This window comes from Larus michahellis, chromosome 4 (genome assembly GCF_964199755.1).
Source record: "Larus michahellis chromosome 4, bLarMic1.1, whole genome shotgun sequence".
Classification (NCBI taxonomy): Eukaryota; Metazoa; Chordata; class Aves; order Charadriiformes; family Laridae; genus Larus; species Larus michahellis.
In genome coordinates this window covers 38,745,999-38,763,369 of record NC_133899.1, presented here as the reverse complement: position 1 = coordinate 38,763,369, position 17,371 = coordinate 38,745,999, and the positions used below count along the sequence as shown (strand labels likewise).

Below are 17,371 nucleotides of genomic sequence, written 5' to 3'. Positions count from 1 at the left end.
CCAAATCACCTAAGAACTGAATGCAAGACATAATTAAATCCTTTCTGCTCCAGCTTTCTAAAGATATTTAGGCAGACACTTATGCAAACTCAGTAAGTTTATAGTGATGCAGGCAGGTGATATGAAAATCAGGCTGGTATCTTTCCATGGCTCAGGCCATTTAAACACCTCTTGAAAGGCTGAGTCTTTAAGTTTTACTGATATATTTCTACTCAAGTGTTTTTCTCTGCAAAGCTGCCATAGTTATTAATTCATTGGAGTTCACGAGGTGCCGAGGCAAGGCATTTGGATGTCAACAGCAGCACTTTGATAGACAAGCAGGGAGAGAGAGAAGCTGTAAACATGTTTCCAGGGAGATAGAGGGAATCACTAACTCTGCAACTATCTGAAGAAAGGAATAACCATCACCTCTGCATCCTTGCACAACCTGCCTTAAGACTGCATTATGTTGAGGAATTGCCATTCCAATCGCAGTGACTGAATGTAAGAAGCTGGTCTTTCAATTTTGCTGGAAAAGAGGAAAATGAAGGGTCTTGGTGTTGTATGAAAAAACAGAGAAAAAGCAGTAAGATGGCATCATTGCGACCAAACTCTCGTGGGAGGCTGTAAACGTTGCTGGTAGGAGCTACCAGAGGATAGAAATGGCTGCATAGGGCCTAGGAATGTAAATAGTGTGGTTGTGGACAACCTTTCCTATAAAAGCTGCCTGCACGTCCTCTCACTTCTCTTTCAAATATTGTCAAATATTGCTGATGACTAGATGAAGGAAGTGAACCCTCTGGTTCCAGTTTTGGGAGGTCAGAATGAGAGCACAGAGTCACTCGCTCTTACCGAAGGTAACTTCCTAACCGATGTGTGAATCAGAAGCTAAGAACGGTGACATTTTGCAAAGTTAGGGCTACCCAAAAATGTGAAAGATTCTGCCTCATGTAAGGCCAAGGGGAAAAGAAGGCTGGGGCTGCAATTTTAATACTGTTTGGGAATCCAGGTCCCCAAGACAGGCGATGTACATCCACATGAGCACAAGGGAGCACTGCGGAGAGTGTGTGACTTTGTGTCACCATCTCCCTCCTGGCGATGGTGACAACATGTTTATAGCTGGAACATGGTCCCTGTTCCTGGGGCAGGGAGAGACAACGGGGACCTGAGGAACCAAACACATACCACTTTTAAAAATCTTTGCTCCTGAACACAAATACATCTCTCTTTTCACGTAAAGTGAGCATCTGAGGATTAACTAAGAAATAGCAAATGACAGAATGACAGAATGGTAGGGGTTGGAAGGGACCTTCGGAGATCATCTAGTCCAAACCCCCCTGCGAGAGCGGGTTCACCTAGAGCAGGATGCACAGGAACGCATCCAGGCGGGTTTGGAATATCTCCAGAGATGGAGTCCCCACAACCTCTCTGGGCGGCCTGTTCCAGTGCTTTGGCACCCTCAAAAGAAAGAAGTTTTTCCTCATGTTCAGATAGTATTTCCTCTGTTCCAGTTTGTGCCCATTGCCCCTTGTCCTGTAGCCTCTGGCTCTATCCTCTTGGCACCCACCCTTTAGATATTTATAAGCATTGATGAGAACCCCTCTCAGACTCCTCTTCTCCAGGCTAAGCAGCCCCAGGTCTCTCAGCCTTTCCTCATTGGAGAGGTGCTCCAGTCCCTTAATCATCTCTGTAGCCCTCCACTGGACTCTCTCCAGCAGTTCCTTGGATTTTGGTACTGGAATTAGGATTTAGAGAAATCTAATGAAGCAAGTAGTGTATAGGGCTTTGAGATAAAATAGGCATGGCAATGAAACTCATAATAAGGGAAACACCCTTGTGAATCCCGTAATGGAAACCCTCATTGATTTCTTCTGACAGAGAAAGAAAAAGCCAGGTCAACGGTTTGACAAGCACTGTGTGAAGGAAAAATGTAAATTACAGTCAGTTGATAATCCCAAATCAAAAGGAGTTCAGAAGAAAGAGAAGTGTCTAAGCTTGTTTGTTTATAACTGAACTTCACAAGCAAGGATGCTATTTGCTGAGGACACAACTGTATTGATAATTCCAACAATAAAATTTAAGAGGAAAAAAAAAACAAACCCAGAAGAGCAGATTACACTGAGGTATCAATAAATTATTTGCTCTGCCATGCAAAAGAAGGAAAAGACTGCCCATAAGCATCTTGATTAATTCTGCAGCATCCTGAGGCAATGCCCTGTGTCAGAAATGCAAATCTTTTCTTTAAATGAAAATGTTTTTTTAATCATTCCAAAGATTAGTGGTACTGATTCACCACTAACAATTTATTTATTACTTATTAGCTGTTTATTAATAATTATAAAAATCTAATCTGTTTTCTTGTATTAGTTTCCTTTTCTCACTTCACCTATATTGGATTGCAAAATTTGGCTCAGCAAACCATCTTTTCAACATATTTGACCCTTACTGATAAGAATATTGATTTTGTTTCAAAGGACCTGGCCTGGCATTTAAGTCTCTGGTATCTAATTCCCATCTCTGACACAAACTTTATATATGATTTTGAATAGAGGGCTTCATTTTTTGTGCTTCATTTGCCTCTTTGTAAAAGATGACTTTTTGGAAGAAAGTTCCTGAGCTTCATCCTCCTAATAACTGGAATCCTTCTTCTAGTTTACAGGATGGATGTGTTTGTGGTAAGTTCGCATCCAATATCTTTATGTCAATATCTCTATTAAATTAAATAGTTCTTTTCCTCTCCTGGTACTTAGTTCTTGGAGACCTTACAGACTGCAATTGTCTCCTCTTTCAGTCTGTGTTTTACTGTGCAAGACAAGTTTTCTAGCATTCTGTCATGAAAAAATGCTTCTCTGATCACCTCTATAAGCTCTTCCATGCCTCTGTTTCCATGTGAGTTCTAGTGTGCAGTATCCAGATGGGATTTCTCTAGTGTTTTGTATAGGAAGTTCCAGCAAGAAATTTTGCAGAAATGCTTGTCCCCTCAAAAATACAGGAATCTTTCTGAGCCTGTTCATTCATAAGAAATACATTGGACAAAGAGACACTTACTTCTAGTACCCCAAGACCTTGTCTGTCACTCCACCCCCCAACAAACAAAGAAGGTCCAGCTGAAAGGTCAGCATTTCTTGGGGAAGCCTGTAGGATTACAATCATAGAATCACAGAATGGTTTGGGCTGGAGGGGTCCTTAAAGATCATCTAGTTCCAAATCCCTGCCCTGGGCAGGGACACCTCCCACTAGACCAGGTTGCTCAAAGCCCCATCCAGCCTGCGCTTGTTGGGTGGGATGGGGCATCCACAACTTCCCTGGGCAACCTGTTCCCCCTCAGAGTGAAAAATCCCTTTCTGATATCTAATCTAAATCTACCCTCTTCCAGTTTGAAGCCATTACCCCTTGACCTATCACTACATGCCCTTGTAAAAAGTCCCTCCCCAGCTTTCTTGTAGGCGCACTTCAGATACTAGAAGGCTGCTCTAAGGTCTCCCTGGAGCCTTCTCTTCTCCAGGCTGAACACGCCCAACTCTCTCAGCCTGTCCTCAGATGGGAGGTGCTCCAGCCCTCTGATCACCTTTGTGGCCCTCCTCTGGACCTGCTCCAACAGGTCCATGTCCTTCTTGTGCTGAGGGCTCCAGAGCTGGACATGGTACTCCAGATCGGGTCAAAATACAAAATCAGACACTATGACGATACCAAAAAAACAACCAACCAACCAAACAAACAAAAGAAAACCCCCCAAAACAAACAAAAACCCACAAAAAAACCCCCAACAACAAAAAAAAGGAGGGAGTTTCTACATAGCTATGTTTAATAAGAAATACCCATGTTAACCGAGTAAATGCTTGAGACCATTTCGTGTGTTAGCCGTGGGGCACCCTGATTGCATTACTCTCCCCTGGATCTCCAGACCCTCTGCTCCTGTCCAGGCTGGAGCCTCTCTGCCCTCTTGCACTTGCTAACTGCCAGAAGAGCACCTGGTGGAGGCAAAACCAGCCCAACCCGGGGCCCTGGTACCAGTAGGAGATTCCCTTCATGGCATCCCAGCAGCCACAAAGACAAGCATTTGAAAGCAGGTTGCTGCTGCCAAAGAGGAGCTGGGGTGGAGTTTTGGCTGATGTAAAGTGCTGTCCTTCTGCAGGACACAAGGCAGCTGTACTGCATTACCTTGTTGAGTGATGGTGCTGTGCTGTTGTGGGAACCACAGGTGATGTGTTTAAATGCAGTTAATGGGGCAGTATAGAGTAGTTTTGGTCTGGAACAAACAAGATTTTCTCTAGTCCCTGGGAGACAGGTATGGCCCATTTTGCTCATGATGTGGAGCTGAGATAAAGGGAAAATGTTGGGGACAAAAGTAGTCAAGTGGGGATTTAGACATGGCTGATGTTTCTGGGACTTAACTGATGATGGCTTCTATTTACAGAATACAAAAGCTGTAAGTAGCTTCATGCAGTCTTCCCTTGTGCAGAATTGTTTCATTAGAAACAGTGACTGCTGCTTTTTATTTACTTTTTTCTGAAGTCTTTTCTGCTCTTACAATTCTTGAACTGATCTGTCTTAGACTTTAAGTCTTAAGTATCATTCCTCGGGATTGAAGCATTTTGTTGTGTTGCTCCTTGTTTCCAGTGCCGAGATCACAGTCAAAAGGTGTCGCCGATGAAGGTTTGTCTGTGCAGCTAAGCAAACTGCTCATGGAGAAAGCTCCAAGTGAAGCAGGTCAGTTATATATATATGTAGTTTTGCTTTTCTGATTTAGGAGGTAAATTCTTTGTGAAATAATACAAAGTTAAATCTCTGTTTGTTTGGTGTTTTTTTTAAGAATTATTTGTGGAAAGTGCTATCTAGAAATAATTATTTTTTTTTACTGAAGTTGGCTAGGATCAAGCTAGACCTAAGCATGCTTAAGCTTGAAGAAAATATAACATGAATGAGGTGAGGCTCTGGGGTATCTTGTCTCTGGCTTCCCCCTAATTTTAGGGGTACCTAAAGCTTTCTATTTTTGGGAAAACTTAAGTGTAGTTCCAAACCAGGTTATCTACCTTTTAACATACCTCTGTGTGTTTCACTTCTGTTAGAGCAATTCTCTTTTGGTCTGTATGTATATGCCTAAGCAGTAAGTCTCTCAGGGTGGCTTGAGCATTTTACAGTATCACGTGCTAAGAGATTGTAAATGCCTGTGAATGGCTCTGTTTTGTAGAGAAGCTGGTTGCGTTGGCATTTTGCTGCCTGGAAAGGAAGGCTCAGGTGCACTCATAAGAGGTTTTTACTTTGTGATTGTTGTTTCAGACAAACCATGTTCTGAATCATCAGAGTTAACGGAATTGACCTGGGAAAGTTTTTAAACTGCTTTATAGTCTCTGGTTTAAAAATGTTTGTTTCTAGTGGGGAGGAAACTTGAGTTGCCTCTTCTTTCAGGAGTACTTTATTAGTGTTAGTCTCACTCCTAACCAGATTCGGTGCTTAGGGAGATGCATCTTTGTGCTAACATTAAATAAACAAAACCAGACACAGAATAGCATTTTGCTTTCTGGAGTCTACTGCAGATGAGGTTCCTAGATATCTGCACTCCCAAGTACATAACTCCAGCGTGTTGTGTCGGAGGATGAACCTCTCTGATCGCAACTAGAAAAAAACAGTACTTTGCCCTTGAATAAGAAAATTGCTCTCCTGTGGAAGTAGCTTATATAAATTATGTTGCTGGGTTCTCTTTTCATGCCATCAGCTGTTCCTTCTTCTAATAAAAAAAATAAAGGTGAGAAATGCTGATTCTAAATTGCAGCTGCGAATACAAACACTTCAGCTTTTTCAAAGCATCTCTTTTGCAGAAACTTCTCCTCACAAAGTCAAAATTGAGGCCAAAACCTCTCAGAGAAGTGTCTTGGCCCATTGTTCGGCTCTTTTCCAGGCCAAGCAATTTTTTGCTACTGAATTATTTACTGAGGAGGAGAATCGGATTTAATCATCAGAGGAGCATTAGAATTTAACAGGACTTTGAATACATATTTAAAATGTTTAGTAGTGTGTTGGCTTATTCATTTAAAGCCTTTAGAGACTGAGCTTTTCATTACAACCTCAAATGAGGTTTACCCTCACTTTTTTAACTTTACAGACTGTAAGATGCTTTTCTCAGCTTTTTGTTCTGCCCTGAGTGTGTGGCTGTTTGTTTTGTGCTCGAGGAATCAGAAGTGAGACATTTTCCATGGTACAAGGTTCTCTTACAGGAACATGGTATATGTGTGGTATTTTGAGTTCTAATTAAGCCATGTTGGGGGCAGGGGGGAAATCCCACTGAGGGAATGCTCTTTCTGCTGAAGATTATGGTGTGGTGGTTGCGGTGTTCTTGGAATATTACTCTATTGTGCTTGAGAAGTATTTAATAGTGCTACACTGGATGTCTTATTAAATCTCTCTTGTAGCTATTCCACTCCTGATGCAATCAAAGCTAAACTGCACTAATCCTTCATAGCTATTAGCATGTCAAAAACTTACACTTTAAATAGTTCCTTCGCCTTTCCTCAAGATTTTCAGAGTCGTCTTTTGGATTACTTCTCAGGATAAGAAAGACTATGAAATATTTATTAAGCTTTCTGGGAAAACTCTGGAGGCAGGATTTATTAATAGTGAAAATTCATTATTGATGCTGTTGTTCTCAACTGATAAGCAGTTTTATGCCTGCTTATTTTTTCTTTTTCTTTTTTTTTTTTTTCAAGATGGCATAGATTGCAGCTACTCACTATCAAAAATCCTTCCCTGGCTTCTAAGGAGACTGAATCCTTTGTGCCCAGGCTTAAAAGCTGAACCTCTTGACCTGTGCCTACAAATTCAGCTAGGCTCATATCAACTAAGGCAAAACAGTTTCTTGTTTATGTTGTCTGCTCTTCACACATCTCTCCCAAGGCTACTTCAGATTGTCCAAAGCTGACTTATCTTTTGATGGCTAGCATCTTTTTACCAAGGCTTCACGGAAGTCTTTCCATCCCCTCTGCCCTGACATAGACTTCCCTCTGTCCCAGTACAGCAGTCCATGATCTAGCACTTCCATGAGTCTGTGATATGACTGAGATTACGGTTATGCTGGGGTGGAAAAAGATGGGTTTTGTTATTGCTGAGGTGGTGGGCAGAGCTGCACTTAAAGGAAAACTTCTAGATCCCAGTCAGAGCTTTTCTGAATTGCTCACCTTAATTTCACATTCTTCGTATGCACCTGAAGCACCTATGGCTAAGGGAATGCTTTTAGAGATGAAGTGATGGAAATCCAACCCTTGCTGAGGTTAGAAACTCTAAGTGGCATTTTAGAGACTCTTTCTCTGGACTGCGTGGCTCAGGGTTTACCGTGATGTGGTAGGCATTAAGGCATTCATGTGTAACATCCTCTGTGTTAAAGAATAACACAGTCGTCAAACATATTGATGTTAAATCCTTTATTTTACCGTCAGCGATCCTACGCATCCAATAATATTCTGGTACAAACTGCTGTGTTGTATTTAAATACAATAAGTAAGTCCCATATAAAACTCAGTGTTCTGAATTCAAAGCATTTTAAATCAGTGTTCCTAAAACACCCAGACTCCCACTGCTTCATCAGCTGTGTAATCTGAACAGGCTGCCCCTTCTTATACACAAACAAGGGATCAAGGAGTGAGCACAGACCTGATCCTCCTGAAATTCGCCTGTCCCTTCTGGGAGAGAAAAAAGCAGCGCAGTGTGTGCTAGTATTACAGGGGCATAAACCAAACCCTGGTTTTCCCTTCTGCTTCCCCCTCCCTGCCCCCAAATAACATCAGTTGTCTTATTGTTCCTAATTTACCTACAAAATACACTTCCCTCTAGTGGAAGGCACAGTACCCCTTTAGAAAGCCTAGACTGCAAACCATATCCTGCCTGGTTTTCATTAAAGGTGTGCTTTGAACCCCTTCATCTTAAACCCAGCTTTTTCTGTTCTGGGTAGGCTGGAAGTATGTACTTAATGACTACCGTTGCTAAAACACAACCCACCTTGCAGTGATTGGAGTTCTGGTACATACAATCACCACACCTCACTGTCTCGCTTGTGGTGGGAAATTACTTGTTGAAATGAAACATTCTCTTATGTCCCAAAATGGATAATGGGTTTTGGGCAAAACCACAGTTAATTTCTTTGAGAAAGAGCTCATTAGAGCAGCTGAACTTTCAATAAGCAGCATGATGTGAGGTTTGTTATCTGTACAGGGTACTTGTATTCCGGATCCTTGTTCTGTTTGATGTTTGCTACCTGGCTAACTTCACATTTTTTAACATTTTTTTAAAAAATATATCTGAGAGCTGTAGGGTTGGTTGGAACCCAGAGGTCTCTGTGCACCTCCTCCTCTTCAGGGAGGGGATAAGACATCCCTTAGTAATTATCTCTGAAATTGCAAAACACTAAAGCCTTTATCTCATTAATGTCCAGATCTGTTTTGGCCTCTCTTCTCACTTTATCTATATTTAATTAGAATGCTGGAGAAAATACAGCTTTGCAGCTATAGTAATCATCCTAGAATAGTTTTTCTCCCTTGCTATGAAATTTTACTGATCCTTGTTAAGGAACAGTTCTTTCCAAACTGCCACGGTAAGTCTCCTCTTCCCTGGGCAAACAAATATCTCCAAAAAATGCTTTCATACCGAGTGTGCGCAAAACTGCAAAGATTTAAATTAAATTCGTAGCCACAAGAAACTCCCTGCATTTGTTATGCTCCTCGCAGCACCACTAGCCCTGGCTCATTGGCAAGTCTAATCGGCACTCTGAGCCCAGCCAGGTCCTTCCGCCCACGCCGGGGAGGCTTCAGCCAGCCATGGCGTTCAAGGAGCCAGCGCTGTGTAGCTGCTATCTCTGCTTGTTGAGTTGACACAAGACAAGTTATTACCATATAAATGAGATAAGGTCTTCGATAATTGCAGACTGAAAGTAAAACTGAACTGGACTGCTTGTGGCTGGAAATCTTAAATGTACTTTTCTATCTTCATTTTTTTTTCTTTTAAGGTCTGTATACTTTTTTCCTTACATCCATTAGGCTACTCTATAAATGATATAAAGAACCCTTATGTTTTCCATCAAGCTACCAGTTAGGAACTGAATTCTTCAGAGCTGGAACTTTCCTGGTGCCTTTTGCTTCTTCTCTGCTGGTTATTATGAAACCTGTATGCAGAGGTAATAAAATTGCTTTGAGGAAAATATGAATGTCAATGGCTTCAACCAAAATAATCCAGTGCATTCACTTTATTCCATTTTCTTTAGAAAAATTCAAAGATAATATCTCTTGCTCATTCATTCATTGCCTCAGTGTGGCCTGACCATACGCAAAGGTGGATGGCTGAATTCAGAAGATACTTTTGCTCTAGGTTGGGATCTTTATTTTTTTGTTCCCAGGCATCTGACTGCAGCGTGGTGTGTAAGTAATGGAGGAAAAAGTGATATTCTATTCCATTCACCTCTATGTTTGTCTTTTCCCTCCCATATAGGACAGAACATCCCAAGAAAAGGAGGAAGTATTTGCGTGTGTCTCACCAAGGCATGGTGGAATCTTAAGGATTACTTCTAGTAGCTAAAAATAGCGGGGGGTTTTCAAGTGACAATCATCAAATAGCCTGTTCTTGCAAGGGAGAAACATCTGGTGAGACAGCCAAGCAGTGAGCAATGAATCTCTTATTTGTTCTGGGGATCAAACTTGCAGGTCAAGGTCAGGTCTTGCACACTAAGCTTGGATAAGTTCAGTCTTTCAGAGAAGACCAGGATGGCTACTGCGCGTATACCCAGGGAATGATGCCTGCAGCAGGGCATGGAGTTTGTGCTGGATGAATTGTGGGAGGCTCAATTTGTGAGCCAAAGGCAACTTGCCAGCAGCACACAGGAGTTAAGTCTTTATTTTCATTAATAGCAGTGTGAAGCCTAAAACTCCCCCAGGCCTCCAAGCTGCTTTGGAGATAGCACAGTTTGGGTTGTTCGTGGTTGGTAGGGTTTTTTGTGTGTGGTGTAGCTGAAGATTTAAGCGGCAAAAGATGAGCTTCCTGGAAGAGCTGCGAGGCTGTGGGGCATTCTTTTTGAGGAAGATACTGGAAACTCCTTAAGTCTGTAGTAGGTACACAGGGTGATAGGTATATAATGCCTCTAGAGGGACACAGCGTTGTATCTGCTGGCTCTGCTGTACTAAGTACATTCTCCCTGAAGGTAGAAGCAGGAGGGCTTTTCTGCTCACCAAACCTAGGGTCCTGCTGCTGGAGGCAGCTGACATTGCTCTTGCAAAAGTGTCTTTGCCTTAAAGTTAGCTACTGAAAATTTTTCCTCTCGCTTCCCCAGTTGTGAATTTGTTCCAGAACCTGTCTCCTTGGGTGGTTTGAAGACTTCTCTTTTTAAGCCTTAATACATTCATGGGCAGTTTATAATCCTTCGACTAAATCAGATGACACAAACCCATTGTTAGAAAAAAGCTTTTGTACTAAATATGTAACAAAATTCTATGCATTGACTAATAGTATATCATAAATAAACCACTAAATTAAAGCTCAGTCTGAACACCAGTCCATTCTTGGGATATAATATAGAACTTTTACAAAAGATTGCCTGAGTGGAGTCCCTCTTTAAAGAGTATCTTTCCCAATTTCCAATGGCACTGGCCCAGTATTACTGCTTGTGCTTGCTATCTCGTTTCACAATGTCCTTCAGTTTGGTGCCTTGCCTGCAGCAAGGGGATTGCTGAGGGGCTCACTTACTTTTTTTGTGATCTGTCAGAACATCTAGATGAATACCAAACCCAAGGAAAAAAAGGTAAGACTACGGTTTGATCACCTAAGGTACCTACAGTATTACAAACTTTAATATACATAGATGTTTAAATTTAAAGAGATTTTCGAAAGACAGGCCAGATCTTTCAAAGAAAACTGGCTCCATGTGAAGAATAAGGAATGTGTTCCTCTGGAACACAGCGAGGCTTAAAACACATAGCTCTCCCAACATGTGAGTCATCATATGGATGCAATGATGTCCAGAGGATATTGAAACATAAACAGGGAGAATATTGGATGGCATGAGAAGAAACATCAAACAATAGAGGCAGAGTGAAAGAATAATGAACGCTAAGATTAATATTTCAGCAGTCTATTTAAAACCATGTTATTACAGCGCTTGAGGCGTTAAATTTGCTGGGCTGACTAGTGTGGGAAATCAGTTTATTTTAAAAACTGTGCAGTTTTGAGAACTTGCAGAAGTTTTCAACCAAGCTAATGCGTTATGCATCTGAATTGGACAGAAAAAAGTGTAAATCCTACACATAATAAAAATTGATGGAGGTGTAGAAGTGCTTGGAGTTTAAAAATAAAGTATGAGGAGCATCCAAGGAGATGAAATCATGTAAAGAAAGAACAGTGAAGACAAAGGAAACTTTACAAATAAGAACAACTGGGAATTTCATCACAACACTACTCGAGGATATCTAGGATGCGCTTTTCCCACCGGTTAAAGTTAATCCGCAAGGTAACAGCTAAATCATCAACTTGCAGGAAGCCAGAAACAGTCAGTGGCTTGGTAATTCCAGTCCACGTTGCTATCAATAAACAGTGAGGTATACATTGTGGCTCCTGAAGTGGAGCGTGAATGCCAATATCCTCTGTACAAGATTGCCTGCTGTGGAAGAGAATGGGCTTCTGGAGGTATGAGCTACAGTCTGCCCCACATCCCAGCAGAAACAGCTTTCCCATCTTCCCAATGTGAGAGGACATAAGCGGGGCAGTTATTAAAATGCATGCTGACCTGCCTTCTTAAAGAACTTATTTTATACTACAATGAGAGCTGGAGAAGAGGTCTGATGTATTCATTAAACGTGGGAAACAAATGGTGTTAGAAACAACCTGGTTCTTGGTGCTGAAGAAAAAGGAGTTTATCTCCATCTTATTTAAGATTTGGTATGAGGGAACAGTACGATTTTGATTCTCTAGGCTCCTTTAACTGGTGCGTGAGTACATGTAGTGCTTTATGGTTTATTGTGTGACTCTACAACAGAAAAACTTGGGCTTTAATCTCTTCATTCCTTCCCCTCTTCCTTCCCTCCCTCCTCCCCATTTCCCCCCTCTGACAAAGAACAAAACAACCTTTCCTCTTCCAATTAAACACAACAGGATCCCCAAAGACACAGACAAAAAGCAACCCAATAAACAGATAAAACTGAAGCACGTGCAATAAGCAGTGTTTTTAGAAGTTCTAGAAGAAATTTTTGCCTTGCAGAAGTTTAACTTTAACCTATTTTGCAGTGTTTGCAGTAGAGATTTGATTGCCAGGTATCAGAGCTGGAAAGAAACAGGAAAAAAAAAAATAATCCATATTATATTATCAAAGACCACAAGCGTGTCTGACTTCAGTGTAGCAGAGCATTTGTGCTGTAAGACTTTAGGTAACTATGTTTTAATACCCTCTCAGTGTAAATAATAGAGTGAATCCTGTACAAAATATGGCCTTGAGGTCACTGAATGTTTTCCTTCTAACCTCCTCATTGGTATCTCTGGAGCATGAAAGGGGATGTGGAGGGGAAAGAAGCAAAAGAATAACACTAGCTGTGAACTGAAGCATTGGGGGACTATCTGCAAGGACTGAATTGAGCTAGGAAGGATTAAACGGCCTCTGCTTATAGAAGTACCTATCCTCTTCCTAGCACCTGTGGCAGATGTTTTCTCCAACAGTGCAGGGGTGGTGACTGGAGCCCTGCTTCAGCTGAAATCTGCATGGGAGCACTGTGGTGGCAGCATGCAGAGCCCCTGATAGGTCTCCCCCACAAAGACAGCTGCTGCCTTTTCATTTTGCAAGTTCCCACCCTGCTGAGAGATGGTGCAGGCAGCCAAAAGCAGAGCCTTCTTGGGTTGGCACTGAATCAGAGTAGCTGTCACCTGGGCTCTGTGTGTGTGGGCGAGCTTTCTCAAGGAGAGCTGGAAACGGAGTCATAGTCTCAGTTGTGATGTGCTATAATGAGGGATCTTCAGGTTTTCCAATTGCCATGTCTGTTCCTCTGCTGGCCAGATGGCCCATTTGAAACCATCTCATCTGAGTTATACCTCCTTACTGTCAGCACTTGGCTTTCTGTCTGAACTTCTTAAATACAGCCCTAGAGTCATATCCAGCCTTTAACTTCTGAACACAGCATAGTTATTATTCACCTTGCAGTTAATTCTCCGACACAGGATTTTTTTCATGGTGTGAATCTTTTTCGAGTCTTCCTTATGGACTTCTTCAAAACTTTTTTCCAATCTTTTTTTTCTTTCTTTATCAGGAAACTTTGCTTCACAAATTTGTTAAGATCTGGTTGTGGAACAAAACATTAACAGTCATAACCACTGTGCTACTAAAGTCTTTGTAGCCTAATTAAAAGCAAGTTCTAACTGGAGTCTATTTGGGTTGAACACCCCTGTGTAATCTTACAGCAAAACAACTGCTTCATTAATGAGTGACCGGAGTGTCACTCTGAACAGGACTTGTTTCACTGCCACAGCGGATCAGGTTGTCCTGTCTTTAATTAGCCCACCTAAAGCCATCGTGGGGTTTGCAATCGTGATGGGTTGGTATGTGGGTGGGACTGCTCTCCTCCCTGAGCCACAGGGCCAGGCTGGACTGCGAGAGAGCATGCCTGAGTCTCCTCTCAGAAGGAACCGCAGTGGTCGCAAGAAGAGGTGATCACACCATCTCTCTTCCTGACTTATGGGTAGGACATGGCAAAGGCATGCACCTGGAGACCAGGCGAGCACAATAAACGCATCTCATGCTGAAGCTATGGCTTAAGTCAAATAACCTGTTTTCTCTGTGTCTTGTTAGAATAGAGCATGAATGTGGATTAGTATTTGGATTGCACCAGCACCTATTCTGTAAGTCACATAGTTCAAAAGTATTTAAGAGGGCTGCAGTATTCATAAATCTCCTTTCTTGCCTTTAGCCATCTTTCTGATGAACTTGTGCTCTTTGTTGCAATGATCTAAAGACTTGGGACAATGTGTCTGTCTGGAGCAGAGCAGCATGTGGCTTTTGACTGTTCCTCTGATGTATTGTCACCTGCAGAAATTGCAGCCTGGATTGTGACAGCAGGGAAACTGCAGTGTGACATGTCAGGTATAATCTTGGTATTTGTAATGAAATCTACGTTGTAATTTAAATTGAGCCAGGAAACCCCTTTTGCCAGCGCTTTATGCAACCTCTTTTCCCACCTGAAGAGTTCCAGGTCTAAAAATAGCAGAGAGGAGACTGGCAGTGTGGGGGTATATAATGACTTGAATAATAAAAATATACCTGAGGTGGTTGTGAGCGTTTCTGAAAATGCCTGACATGTACTTTCTGAAATGCCTGTTTACGCCCTGTGTAAATTGGGATTTCTCCTATGGCAGGTCATTGTGCTGAATATCCAGGGGCCTGGGTTAAAGCTTAAACGGGAAAGACGTGGAACAGTGAAAATGCCCAACTAGGTTTACTGGGTGCAATGTTGTTACCTGTATGTGTACGGGTTGCAAGGTTTTACATAGTAATAGATGGTCCACCTCAAATTGCTTATGAGTATGTGCTCTCTGTCCATGTACATGAGTGCCTGTGGCTTTCGCATGTGGGTTCTAGGTTCCTGACCCTACTCTGTGTGGTTTGTTGTGCAACATTGAATACTTTCTGCGCTATCTGCGGCTGAACATGAGCCAGCAGTGTGCCCAGGTGGCCAAGAGGGCCAATGGCATCCTGGCTTGTATTAGAAATAGTGTGACCAGCAGAGGTAGGGAGGTGATTGTCCCCCTGTACTCAACACTGGGGAGGCCACACCTTGAGTATTGTGTCCAGTTCTGGGCACCTCAATACGAGAGAGATATCGAGGTGCTGGAGCGAGTGCAGAGGAGGGCAACGAAGCTGGTGAAGGGCCTGCAGAATAAATCTTATGAGGAGCAATTGAAGGAGCTGGGACTGTTTAGTTTGAGGGGAGACCTCATCACTCTCTACAGCTACTTGAAAGGACATTGTAGAGAGGCTGGTGCTGGTCTCTTCTCACAGGTAATTAGCGATAGAACAAGAGGGAAGGGGTTCAAGCTGCAGCAGGGCAGATTTAGGCTGGACATTAGGAAAAAATTCTTCACAGAAAGAGCGGTCAGACACTGGAATAGGCTGCCCAGGGAGGTGGTGGAGTCACCATCCCTGGATGTGTTTAAGAGTCGTTTAGATGTGGTGTTAAGGGATATGGTGTAAGGGAGAACTTTGTAGAGTGGGGTTGATGGTTGGACTCGATGATCACAGGGGTATTTTCCAACCTAAATGATTCTATGATTCTATCTACGTTCACTTCAATGTTTCAGCGCAGGAAATCATCCAGGATGTTTTTTCCCTTGTTTGTGAACTTTGCCTCAAAGTGTTGATAATCTCAAAAAGGAGGTTTGAGTGGAACTTGTGATAAAGTGGCAAATGTTTTGTTACATGTTACAGGGCTAGACTGTTCCAAGTCCTAAGCATAAGCTATAGCAGGTGACAAGCATGTACCACTTATGCTTACAGTAGGATTACACCTAAAACAAATGCATTGAAATTAAATAACATAAAAGTAATGAAGTGGTCTTCGTTCCCCAAATTCTCCAAATATAGCTGATGTTTATATTGTGATGCTTTGTTTTGACCAAAAAAAAGCTTATGAAATATTTGGATCATGAAAGACTACTTAAAAAGTACTAGGCAGCTGTAACTTTGTGTATCAATAAATACTTAGGCTTTTAAGAGACCTTGAGAGCTATTGTTGGCTATGAAAACATCAGTTGCTGTCCATAAGAACAGTACTGGAAACACTGATTCAGTAAAGTCTGCAACATAAACCCCTCGGAATAATAAACAACAGAATAAAAACTGTCAGTGTCGTAATTGTTTAAAAGGTGCCTTCAAACCTGAAGCTGAGACCACGTAGTTAGAATAATGACTGAAGATTTAAGAAACTTATGCTGGGCTCTCTCTCCTTGTCTGTGGATTTTCTGTGACCTGTGATCCATCCGTGTAGCTCGGCTCCCTGAACGCTGGCGCAGATTTCCAGCAGAACTGCTGCTTTCTGAGGTTACCATCTGTCAACCAAGCATGTGTGTGCTTTTTACTTCATGCTTGCAAGAGGTTAAAAGTATCAGCTTCAATTAAAAAAAATGAGGCTTTATGTATTGTTTTATTTGCGTGCGTGGCAGGTGTTGACACTGGATGCAGCTTCACTGGCAAAGGGGACCTTGTCAAGTAACAGTAACGACTGGGTCCCAAAATAGGGACAATATTCCTTTCCCTCAGTACTGCAGAGCCTTTGCGTTCTGCAATGGGAGCCATATTATACCAGAGACAAGTGGTTTTGGGTGGTTCTGGATAAAGGTTTATTTTCCTATTGAAGTCGTACTTAGTCATGCGAAATATTTTGCTAGCTTGAGTTGGGCTTGCTATTAGTCACTGTTCCACGCAGTTCAGTGGCTTTATGCTTGTGGCCACACCCCCCTGACTAGAGGCAAAACCCACTGCTGGGGAAGCTCTCCATCAGCGCCTTCCTCTGCAGGGGTGATGTTCCCTCTCAAAGTCCACTGCTTGCTCTCTGCTGGTCGTACCACACGTGAGACAAAGACACAGTTGTCAAGAGGTTATTGAAGAGGAACTGCCTCGAAAGGGAGATTTGGGATTAAATTATGTGCGTAGGTACAGGAGCTGCTGGGGTAAAAAATATTGTCTCTGACAGAGATGTAGCTGGGTTTGATTGGAGGAAAGACCTTCCAACAACTCAAGTAACCTCTTCTCTTACCTTGTCATGGCTTATTCATTGACTGACAAAGATGTATTAAACAGTTTAATGTATTCTTTCTCCATCCACGGATGATAGCTAGAAAAATTTTAAATCCCATTTGCCTCAACACTTTCCCCAAACAGTTATTGCTGTTAAAATTTCCATGGAAATTGTAATAACTAAAAATACCATAGGAGTTCACTTATATATTTTATAATTTAATTTGTGGTCAATGACAAGCAGCTAAGCAAATTCTGTTGTGCAAGAACAACGTGGACAAAAGCAAGTTTTTCATCTCTGTTTTAGGACCCTGTGGGTGTAGGTTAAGGCTGTGTTGATCCTTTAACTTTTTTTGTGTATTCTCTACTTATTGTCACTTAAAGCTGTCTGATAGAAATGTAAATCTTGGCCCCTGTTAAACATAAGCAGTAATAAACCAGACTTCCATCAAAATAAATAATAATTCAATGATTTCTACTGATAACCTCTGCCAAGATGGGTGTGGCAGCCATAAGGCAGCTTCTGCCAGTTGTTTGAGCATCCTGGGAACTTTGCTCCCCCTCAGGTTGGCAGAATTTAATATTGTCCCTTGTCTTTGGGCACAGAGCTCAGGCAAAACTGCCGACCTCAGCAACGACAGTTTTCTTAGT

The 17,371-nt window shown here is 42.1% G+C and overlaps 1 protein-coding gene across 9 annotated transcripts in view; it reads left to right on the top strand.

Annotated features, from left to right (window-relative positions):
• Nucleotides 1-17,371, top strand: part of TUNAR (transmembrane neural differentiation associated intracellular calcium regulator) — a 168,001-nt gene that overhangs the window by 23,428 nt on the left and 127,202 nt on the right. For 3 of the 9 annotated variants that reach the window (XM_074584083.1, XM_074584087.1, XM_074584089.1), the window contains one exon: nt 4,600-4,689. The exons of the other annotated variants lie outside the window; for them this stretch is intronic. The gene's annotated coding sequence lies outside the window, so the exon portion shown is untranslated. The remainder of the gene's footprint in view (nt 1-4,599; nt 4,690-17,371) is intronic. 9 annotated transcript variants of the gene reach the window in all.